Source organism: Peromyscus californicus, unplaced genomic scaffold, assembly GCF_007827085.1.
Source record: "Peromyscus californicus insignis strain IS unplaced genomic scaffold, ASM782708v3 Scaffold_20__1_contigs__length_68692818, whole genome shotgun sequence".
NCBI lineage: Eukaryota > Metazoa > Chordata > Mammalia > Rodentia > Cricetidae > Peromyscus > Peromyscus californicus.
The window spans coordinates 18,898,122-18,909,353 of record NW_026294503.1 but is presented as its reverse complement, the minus strand read 5'-3'; positions in this window follow the sequence as shown (position 1 = coordinate 18,909,353).

Sequence of the window (11,232 nt, the reverse complement as noted above, 5' to 3'; positions counted from 1 at the left end):
TCTAAAAAAAGAAATTTGAATTATGACATAAGGAAAAAGACTATTTGAATTTCTTAATTTTACATTAAATTATTAAGAGTCCTAAAGTCATAGACTTGTAGAATCAAAAGAAATGTCCACAATTCAAAAGTTTTTCTCTCCTACTTTCATAGACGAAACATGAGTTATGAAGAATTTAACACCTTCCCTGTGTTACAAAATATTGATTGCTGGTCTTCATTTTTTAATCATTTCTGTCTCATGTCTCTGTCTCTTTCTCTGTCATTTTCCAGGTGTCTTGTTTTGGGTTTTCCACCTTGACATGTTTCTCCCAAGAAATCTTCAAAGATCCAAGCTTCTGCCTTCCATTTCGGCGCACTCAGTCCCACTACTGTGTGATGCAAACCATCACTTTATAAAATAAAACAAGTCTCTCTTGCCCATGACCAAAAGTCTGCTCTGTGATAGTACTCTTTTCTTTTCAAGCACGTTCTTAAGAGTCGGTACAGCCCCAGGATTTCCCTCAAGATGGCAAGTGATGAGGAACATACTTTTCAACCTCTATCTGAAGCAGGTTGTCTCAGGACCTGTGTACTAGCATACATAACTTCACTTTTCTCTCTAGTTCCCACACTTCTATAATATGACAATTTAGCTCTAAACATTCTGACTCGCACCCACCCACTCACGTTTCACTTCTTTCCCTTTCACAACTTGATTGCCAAATCTGAAAATCCTTCTCAAGTTACCATCTCCTCTATAAAGTCTTTGCTTTTATCCTCTCAGGGGCTGAGACTTCTCTCACCACACTGCCTAAGACCAATGTGTTTCTATTACATGCGGTGATAGAAGATTTTCAAAATCTAAGTCGATATTTTATCATATGACCTCTTCAGCAAACCTTTAGCAATGCTAAAGTCACTGATTCTTGACTCATTTCTCATTCACTTCTCCATACAAAGACTCTGGTGCTCAGATCCATTCTTCAAGCTTCCTAGTGCTTGACTAGATGCATTTAAAATTTCCCAAGCATTCAGAATGGGTCAGTGGATGTTCTGATCTCAGCTTTTCTCTAGCTGTGTTTGTGTGGCATCAGCTATTGTGAGGTTTTGAAAGAAAACTCAGGGTTATTGGTCCTTCATGCTTTTTTTTTTTTCATGAAAACAACTGTCTTTCTCATTATACATCTAAGGAGACGGTACTGGAACCCCTTGAGTAAAATCAGAATTTCTTTTTTCTATGTAGGTAATATGTGAGTTTAATAATGTTTCCTGAGTAATAATGTATAGGACTCTTAATTATTATTATATGTGATCGACATGAAGTTACTGCATCTTCCATGGCTACAAAATATTGTCAGAAAATAACAGTTGATGCCTTAATCCTTAAATATGAACCTAACGTATTTGGTTATCTCACCAGCTTTTGTTGTAATTTATTTGAATATTATATTTAGCACAGCCTGCCTTTCACATATTACCATATGTTTTTCCCTCTTTGTGGTATCAACACAGCTTTTTAAGCAAAAAGGAAATTGGCATATTAATCATCCCTATAAAAAAAAACAAATGCGTGTCTTTAAACCACAAACACAATACTCCATTTGCCATTAAATGTGTTGATATGATTGATCTTACAATATCCTTCTGTAAATTGTCATTAGAATTTCCCAAATTGATTCTTTAGATCTTCAGATAATGGAAAATTGATACTTGATGTAAATTCTAGAACATAGAAGTTGGGGAAAATGAAGACTGGCGGAAGTAGTCTAGAGGAGTTTAAAAAGCAGAGGGAACGGAGACTTTGAGACTCAAATACCTATGTTCATGCTTCTTTTCTGAAACATGTCCTCATGTACTTCAGGGTCACCTTTGCCAGAGGCTCACCTTAACATTCTAACTCTCCTGCTGAGTTTATAAATAGGATGCATCACCATGCCTGCCACCCTAATGACCTTCACATAGTGGGAATGAAAGAAAAGTGGTACCACCTGTAAAGAAGCAGCCAAAAGTGGGTATTAGAAGCAATGGAAAAATTCCGACTAGCTGAGGGAAAAATGAGTGCCGGCAAAATGGTTGGCAAAGATAAAAATTCACTTCAGAGTGAAAAATCATTAACAGTTGAAGGATTAAAAATGAAGAATTATCAATGAGGTTGTACACTTTTGTATAGCCATTTGTACTTTCAATACCATTTAATAATATAACTATACCTTTCACAGCCAGAAAACTTATTAGGCCGTGGAGAATGAGTCAATGGGATTGTTAACTGACCAGATAAATGCGACAATTTCAATATCTACTAACACCCCTGTAATGAAGACGGATTCCAGATTTTGGCAGACAACTCTCTGGCAAAAACAATAACATTTCTTAGGGTTTGGCATGAAACTCTCTACTACATCTCACCAGCCAATTCCACACTTTAAAACAGATGCAAGCAAAAAAAGAGTCATACTCAGGAGGAATTTTCTGTGTTGGAAACACAGGGAGGGAGACTATGAAAATCAAAATTTAAGGACTCATCTTTGTTGGTAAACTCCCTCATGGAATGAATATTTACTGAACACCTAATAAGTGCCAAATGTTGCTGTGAGTTTAAGAAGAAAGAGCTTATTGATATTTTTTTTAAAATTACAGTGGATTTTTTCCAGGAGTTGGCATAGTATGCCTGTTGATTAAGTCTGTCCATTGCCTTTATTTTTGCAGATTATTGGCCCATTTATTCACAAGTTGTCTATATTTTATACTGTCATGCAATGCAGAGTTGAACAGCAGGACAAGGACTGTATAGCCTTGGAAAATAAAAATGATATTTATATTTGACTTTTATAAAAATAGCTTGGTAACACTAGATAAACTCCATTATTACAGTTCAAGATCATTAAATTATAGGAGGAGGACCTAGGTATATTAGTGGAAGCTTCAAAGAAGAGTTGAGATGTTACATTTGTTTTTATTTTTAGAAGAGATAAAGGGGTTTCTGGATATGAAGAAATTAAGGTAGTGCTTTGATAACTACAGGGATAAAAATGGTAAGAAACAACAGGTGAATTTAGGAGTCTACCCCCTTCTGTTCTGGGAGAAGCACAGGTTGGAATGTGTGACCAACAATAAGAAAGAGAGGACAATTAGGTAGCAAATCTACCTTTGGTGTGGAGTGACCTTGTATTGAAGACTTGGTGGTATGCACCCTCACTCCTGGCTTCTCTCCACTCATCTTTCTTCTCCTAATTCTGCCCCTCTGTTATTGTTTTGAGATAGTCTAGATATGTAGCCAAAAGAAGCCTCCAATTAACAACCCTCCCATCTCTAGTCTCTAGAATGCTGCAATTACAGTCCCGCACCACCACACTAGCTTACATTGGAGAGTTCTTTATATACACTCTGTATTGGAAGATATTCCAAATTAATAGACTGCAGTCTTTGCCTTTATTAAGTTCAACTTCTCATAGGAGAAACAAGTATTTAGTAAAGCATAGGACATAATTATATACACCATATATAATAATAACCATATATAATAATAAAGGGTGCCTTAGTCACTGTTCTATTGCTGTGAAGTGATACCATGACCAAGGCAACTGTTAGAAAAAAGTATTTAACTGGGGACTTGCTGACAGCATTAGAGGTTTAGTCCATTTTTATCATGGTGGGGATCATGGCAGCACTCCTGGCACTGGAGAAGCTGCTGAGAGTTACACCCTGATCTGCTAACCAAGAGGGAGACTCTGAGTCTGGCATGGGTTTTTGAAACCTCAAAGCTCATCCCTAGTGACACACTTCCTCCAACAAGGCCACACCTCTTAATCCTTTTATTCCTTTCAAATAGTGCCACCCCTGGTGATTAAGCATTCAAATATATGAGCCTATGGGGGCCATTCTTGTTCAAATGGACCAAATTTGAGATTTTGCTTTTCATAAGGAATATTATATCTGATTGGAGGATCAGAAAATTAATTGATGGTAATAATGTATCTTGAAGGAAAGCTGAAATTCTGGGGGATATCTGGGGTTGTAAACAGAAATCAGGAGAAGAAAAATCTTAGAAAGAGAAAGAAATAAAGAACTGCTAAGACATGTGGAATGTATGAAAACCTAGTTTTGCTAAATAACAGAATTTGTGGTCAAATTTTAGAGCTAATATTTTATTGGGCAGACTAATCTTAGTGAAGCCAAGGGTATGGATAAAAAAGAATAAAGCAGAGATAGAGGGCATGCAAAAATGAAGGGTTCATTCCTGAACATATTGATTAGGAAGGACAGTTGATTACTATAGGTTTTGGGCTATTACCTAGAGGGTCTAATAGATTCTATGCTGCATAACATGGAAAGGGGGAGAGAGGAGAGATGTCTATCTAGCTCCCATTGCTTTGTCACACTTGTTCAATTGTTCTTTGAGAATTAGCATCTCTGCGTTTCTGGGTTTGCCACTCAGCCCTCCTGGGATGGTATGATCGTCCACTTTTTCAGTCCAGTCAGAGTGCATGCTCACTTGTCTCTCCTAGCTAGCTAATATCAAAGGTAGAATTCTTCTGTTTGTAGCAGATGTGGAAGTAGCTACCACATGGACTTGGCATCATGATCTTAGGATAGTTCAAATCATTGAAGGGGCCATTCAAGACAGTAATCAACTAAACAGATATGGTGACATATAAATTGAGTGTGAATAGGGGAACATTAAGTTGCTTTCTCTACTGTAGTGTAAACCCAAGAGAAGTTAGAACTTCTGATGGGAGACACTGAGTTCTTGTTAATTGGCGTCATGGATTGAATTTATTAGCGAACAAGCATTAGACAAAGACATTTCTGAAGGACACCATCTGCTCAATGGTGTGGCATACTGGGGTATGTTTGGGAGAGGACCAAATACAGCAGCAGTGTACAGTGACTTCAGAGCAAATGCAGGGCTACCTCTGATCTAGAAAGAATACTGGTGAAAGGATTAATCTGCTTTGTGCTTTACATTTGGAATGAGAAAGAGATAGTCTAAAAGCTTTTAAAATAGTTCCCTCCCCAGATTTCCACACAGTTCATCTTCCTCCATGAATGAGACTGAACAGGCTTGTTTTGTTCCAGGAGACAAAACAGTCCTCAGTACTGCCTATTTCTGAGCAGCAGGTGAGTTTTGCATGCTTATAAAAATGATCGTTCCTTACATAAACTATTCATGTACAAAGGAACCCATTCAGTTCTTATTTTGTGATCTAGAACCTAGGAAGGTTCTATCATCCATCTTCCATCAAGGAGGGAATGTTGAACTACACAGGTGGATGGGAGAGAAAGATGTGAGAAAGATGTAGCCTCTCCAGTGAGTGTTTATGGACTCCATCTACTTGAGTACCTGTCATGGTCTAACCATGAAGGCCCTAAAGAAAGGCTCTGCCACCCTAAGAAGTAGGCATACTAATCTCTAAACCCTGGTGTCAGGGAGAAGAGGATTTACCTGATGGTCATCTGGTTTCAGAGAAGGAATTGGTTACAATCGTTGTTGAAGGTTCTTTTACTGTTCTTAAGGACAATTCTAATGATCTATGGGTTCTGTTTCACTCACTATTGAGACTAACACTACCCCTTTAGTGAAGAAGACAAAAAAAATATGTATTTAAAATCACAGCCTCCAGGGTCTGGTTAATTTCAATATGTGATTTTTTTAATTGTGACACATTTAAATAATAAGGTTTAAAAATTAAAAAAGAATTAGTGCAATCACAGCCTCTGATACTAGAATTCTTGGATTCAAACCCTTCTCTTACTCTAACTAGCTAGCTTAAGTCATTTTTAAAAACATTTATATGAGAACTAGAATAGTTGTCTTTTAATAAGGCTGCTGAGAGGATTAAATAAAATAATATATGTAAATTCTTAGTGTAATTATTTTCAGAGCTTATCAATATTACTACAGGAAAGTAATCTCTTATTTGTAATTCTTAAATCCCCAAATCCTGAAAAATCCAAAGTTGTTTTGCCAAGCATTTGGCGGCCAAACATCATCTGAGGCTATTTAGAGTCCTATGTGTCACATGTAGGCATGCTGGCTTCATCTTTATCCTGAGTTGTATGAATTTCATTTGCTTCACTAGAAATGTGAAACTGTTTCATCATGGGGTATAAGTCCAAGCCAGATGGGTTGAGGTACCATATTTCTAGTTTAAAATCTCCCAATTCCCCAACTCTGAATCATGAATTTCCGATGAACAGCATACACTTGGATTAGAGGTGTAAAGGGACAGTACAGGGATTAACATGGATTGTTCCTCTCTATGCTACAATTAAAACAAATGAAAATTCTTAGGGAACTTTCAGTTTCTCTGAAAACTCAATTCAGTGGGTAAACTTTGGGTATCTGTGTTGTTTTATGATTTAATGTGAAAGAAAAATCCTAGTAACCTCCCCACTTTAACCTCCCCACTTTGGCTGTGTTTGGAGTTACTGATGTGGGACAGGTGTATACATCATCTCACATCATGGATCAGTTTAGAGGGTGCTCCATTAAGACTAACACTCTTGGAAGCTGACCTGTACTCAAACATGGAAGACTAGCAATTCAGTGATGATCCTGCATTGGAGAAAACCTCACTAAAAATTTCCTATCAAAGTTTCTTGATTTATATCCTGGTGTGATACATTTTAGTGTAAAATTGGACATTTCTTATGTCTATATGTAGGGAACTAAAGTCTTTCCACCCCAAAAGGTCATTAAGACATGCATCATTTGGGTTCCTAACATCTGGTTTTTCTCAAGAAAGAGGCAATGGAGCCATTCAAAATGCTGCTGTGCGAAATCCTCTGCTGAAAACTGCTCTACTTTTGGGTCCCTAAATGTTGTTGTTTTGTCTACTTCAAAGCTGTATGAAAACATAATGCTTTTGTTTTTGTACAAATAAACAGTAATTATGATATTGGATACCAAAGGTGTCCTTTCTTCAGCCATATCAAATTTAATATTAGGGGGATTTTTCACTCCAGAAATACTTTCCTGTGTTTCAGCCTCTTCATTACTCCTGCCTGGCAGGCTTTTGGTTTCAGAAATACCTAATTTCTACTTAAGGTTTTTGTCTTTCATTCTGTAAAATCTTGCAGCTTTAAAAATCATTCTAAATTTTATTTTTGAAAAGTATAGGACACTTGATTATTTTTTATTTCACCTGTGGCCAAATTCTCCAATAGTCTTAAATTTTCACCTTGAATGCACATCAGCTATGTCTCAATTATGTTCAAGATTAGTCCTTCCAAAGTTAGAAAGCTAAAAAATATAAGGAGATTTTCATAAGAGAAGAGATCGTAATGGGACTAGATCACTAAGGACATAATTTTCACCCTTTATGATACAGTTTTTATTTTGCAGTTTTGGATTTCACTAAAGAAGAATACTTGGTAGACATGTACAGTGTGAAAAATTTTGATGGAATATGTTCCAGTTCTAGGTAGCCTAACAAAGTATATTTTTCTTTTTCTTGTTTGAGTCCTGAATACACTGAAAGAGACAAAGAATTATCAGATGAAGATTTAAATAACTTGAATAATTCTTGATGGAGAATTATTGCAAAATAACACCAAGCATGAGGCAACAGTGATCCCCTAATACTTAAATTCACGACAAATAGTTACTCATTCCACATCTGTTAGTAATGGATGAACAGAAACCTTCTACCCAAAGGAACAGGGATGTTATGAAATGTGACCAAGAACAGAGAAGGGTGCACTTTCCAAAAATCCGATGAATTCAAAGAAAATGGAAGGGGATTCAACCATGAACGTCAAGCTTCTGCTGCTAAATTATTCATTAGATAATTTAATTTTCTTCCCATGGAGAAAGATTATTGAGGATGTAGAAGATGCCTAGAATGTCTATCTATGAAAACAGAAAGGGAAAGGGGTGACATCCAATGATACACAGCCCTAATAATACAAAGAGGGTGATCAACATTAGCTTTAGCATTCCTGCCTCTGCCCTGGTGATCCAAGGACACAGGGAAAGTGGCTTACTAGCAGCTATTTATCTTCTAGGAAAAAAGTTGGAGACTATTCTCTGAACAGATTTCAGTGATTGTCAGCTAATACACCGAGTGGGTACTACAGGCTTCCTCCTTCATGAGTTTAGTGGTGTAAGTAATTTGTCACATACTGTATGACAGTAAGACCTCAAATATCAGCAGTGGATTCTGGTTTTCAGTCTCCATGACACATACTTTATCAAAGCACCATAGAAGAATCAGAAAACCTCAGCAAAATTCGTCTTGAGGTTACTAAGTGGAAGCCCTCAGCTTGGCCCCTACAAAAGATACACATGCTACATGGGTGAGGAAAATACAACTCATACGCATGATTGAATTGCAACCCATTCCTTCAGTGTAACCACAGCTGAAAAATAGTATCATAACTTCCTTTCTTTCTTAGGACACTTCTTTGGTGCTCATCGACAGAAGCACACAGGAAGCAAAAAAAGCTCAGTGGACAGTGGATGTGATCCTAGTTCCTAGGTGTTATCAGCACCTTCATCTGCTTCTACCATCTTTGATACATTTCACACATATAATCTACAATAATGGATGATTCATTCTGTAAGACCATGGAGATCTGACCTCAAAGGACCATATGTACTTCTGAGAATAGTTGGTTGTTGGGCCCCATAAGGCTCGGGTGTGAGGCCCAGTGTAACTTCCCGAGCCTAGCTCAAGTTTGGTGACCTGTCCAGGGACATGACTTCCACATGAGTGACTCAGCACTACCTGACCTAGACTCGGCCTCTGCCTAGTAACTGCTGAGATGGCATCATCTCATTGGCCTGCTATCCTCACCCCATCCCACCCCCCCCACCCCACCCCCGCAATCACCCCAACCTATATAAGTTCACTCTTGATGCAATAAAGCGAGTTCCTGCTTCGACAAGACTCCCGGCCCAGTGTTGTTTCTCTCTGGTGGACAGGGAGAGGTCTGAGTCTTTCTGACATTCATCATCCTGCTCAGCTCCAGGGAGAGACTGTCTGGACCGGTCCTGCTTCCTACCTGTCGGTCAGACTGACAGTTGGTGTTGGCACTTCAGAGTGAAAAAAGGAGGGAAGACACACAGAAAAAAAAAGACATGAATCATGTAAAGCATCGAAGTCTAAAGATACAAAACACTGGGAAAAGTCAGAATATTAAGTTTATCTGACTCACAAGTACTGTGGATGAGAGGAATAAGAGCTTCTGGAGAGATAAGACTGCCAGAGATGAAATTATTCCATTCCAAGACTGTTGTGTTGCTAATTCAGATATAATAGATACATGGAACAACTCAGTTACACAGAGTAAGGTCTGACATGGGAAGGACATGTCTTTACCCCAGGATGTCAGTGTTTTCTGTTCTGTTCAACACATAGTAACCCATTCTCTGGTTATATGAACAAGACATCCATTCTATAAAGTAAGTGGAACTTTCTAATGTAGCAGTAGGATAGACATGGTGGGTAAGTTTTGGGGAGATGACTTTTCAAAAGTTGTCCTCTTTTAGAAGTACCAAAATCTTCTTTAACTCCTTACTTTTGTTCACTGAAACAATGAAGCATTCAACCTACTGCCTGATATATTTCATACCCTAAGTAAACTGACATACAATATATCCTTGGCAAACAGGTAGGCCAACCTCCACTTCTGATCCAAGACTCCTCTCAGATGTTGAGAGTATTGACGAGATCCAGCGGTAGGTTGGCAGTCTTGCTCATCAGTGCCTATACTGTGTCTGTTGGAATGAAGTCTCACATGTCAGAACAAAAGTCTAGTACCTGAGCCATGTGTCTTTTGAGACACAGTAGTGCCAATCTGATTCAAGACGCTGTGTGTCATGAACAAGCTCTAAGGGTTGGTGGGGCTCTAAAATACAAACTTTTATTTCTTTTCACTTATGTCCAGACCCTAGATGAAGGTGAGCATATGTACTTTTATTTTTATTCCTTCGGGTTTTTTTTTTTAACACTTTCTCTGTTTAGTTCCTCTACCTAGTTTAGGGGACTGCTTGGAATTCTAGCCAGCATCCTCTCTGGTTCTTGTAAGAGTTCTGTCCCAAAGCTGAATCTTCTCCCTTGTGTTTCTATCTAAAGGTGATATATTCACAGAGCTCAACCTAGAGCCAATTATTTTTTATCTTTTCAGACTTCATTCATTGCTGGTATCTTCATCCCAGAATGCTGCTGGCCAGATACCCATCCAAAATTGCCTGACTTGTCTCACTTCTTGATACTTCAATTCACACTGCCTATGCCCTCATCACATGGATGTTTTTGAAGTCTTCTTTCTTACTTCTGTACAAAATATGTGAATGGAGTATTTGTATCTCACCTCTTCTTGTCTTCAGTACCACTGATTCTTTGGGCCAGGAAAAAAAAATGGATTGATCATCAAAAATAAGTAATGGGGCCAGACTAGAAGGAAGGCCCCATGGCTTACTTACCACTCAAAGATGTCTGTGAGTTCAATCTAAGTTTCTAATACATAAACAAGCAGAGAATTTGATTTTGCTTTGTCTTTGACTGTCCAGATTCATAGTTCTTCAAATATTTTATTCATTAGATTTATTATACTAAGTATTCTGAGCTCAGAACTTTTGTGAGACATGAAATAAGAAAATTGCAAAGCCCTTCAGGCCACGAGTCAGGAATTGTTTCAATTACTTCTTTTCTTGCTGAAACCCAGGATATAGGTCCTGATGAAGCCACATCAGCACTTTTTCTGTTTTCCTTACAGAACAAATTGCCAGCAGGATTCCTGTTTATGAGGCTAGGAATTGCTGGTACAAATTTCCCATAAGAGTTCTGCTGGGAAGTCTCCCCTGCTAAGGAAAAATATTCGCTGTGCTTCTGACTGTGGGCATATAGCCAGAATATGTCTGAGTTCCCTTAAGCCCAACAAGATACCCTTCCCCTTATCTGTACATTTGATTTGTTTGGAAAAATGCAGTTTATTTCTATAATTATCTCAGAAGGGAGAAGTCAGTCTGTGTAATTATGCTGTTCACGCATATTAAGACTTTCTCTAGTTTGGATGTCAGCAGGGTGCCCAAGGCAGGGACTCAATGGTGAGTTGAAGTGTTGAGACCACAAGCAGCGAAGAGTGGAAGAGGACTCATAATGACCTGCCAAAACCCAATTCCATACTGATGAGCACAGCTGTGAGAGGCTGGGAAGGCAGAAGCTGCAACAGCCATGGCCATCCTTCTTAGGCTAGTTCACTTTGACTAGAAGTATGAATGAGGAGTCTTCTAAGGTGACATAAA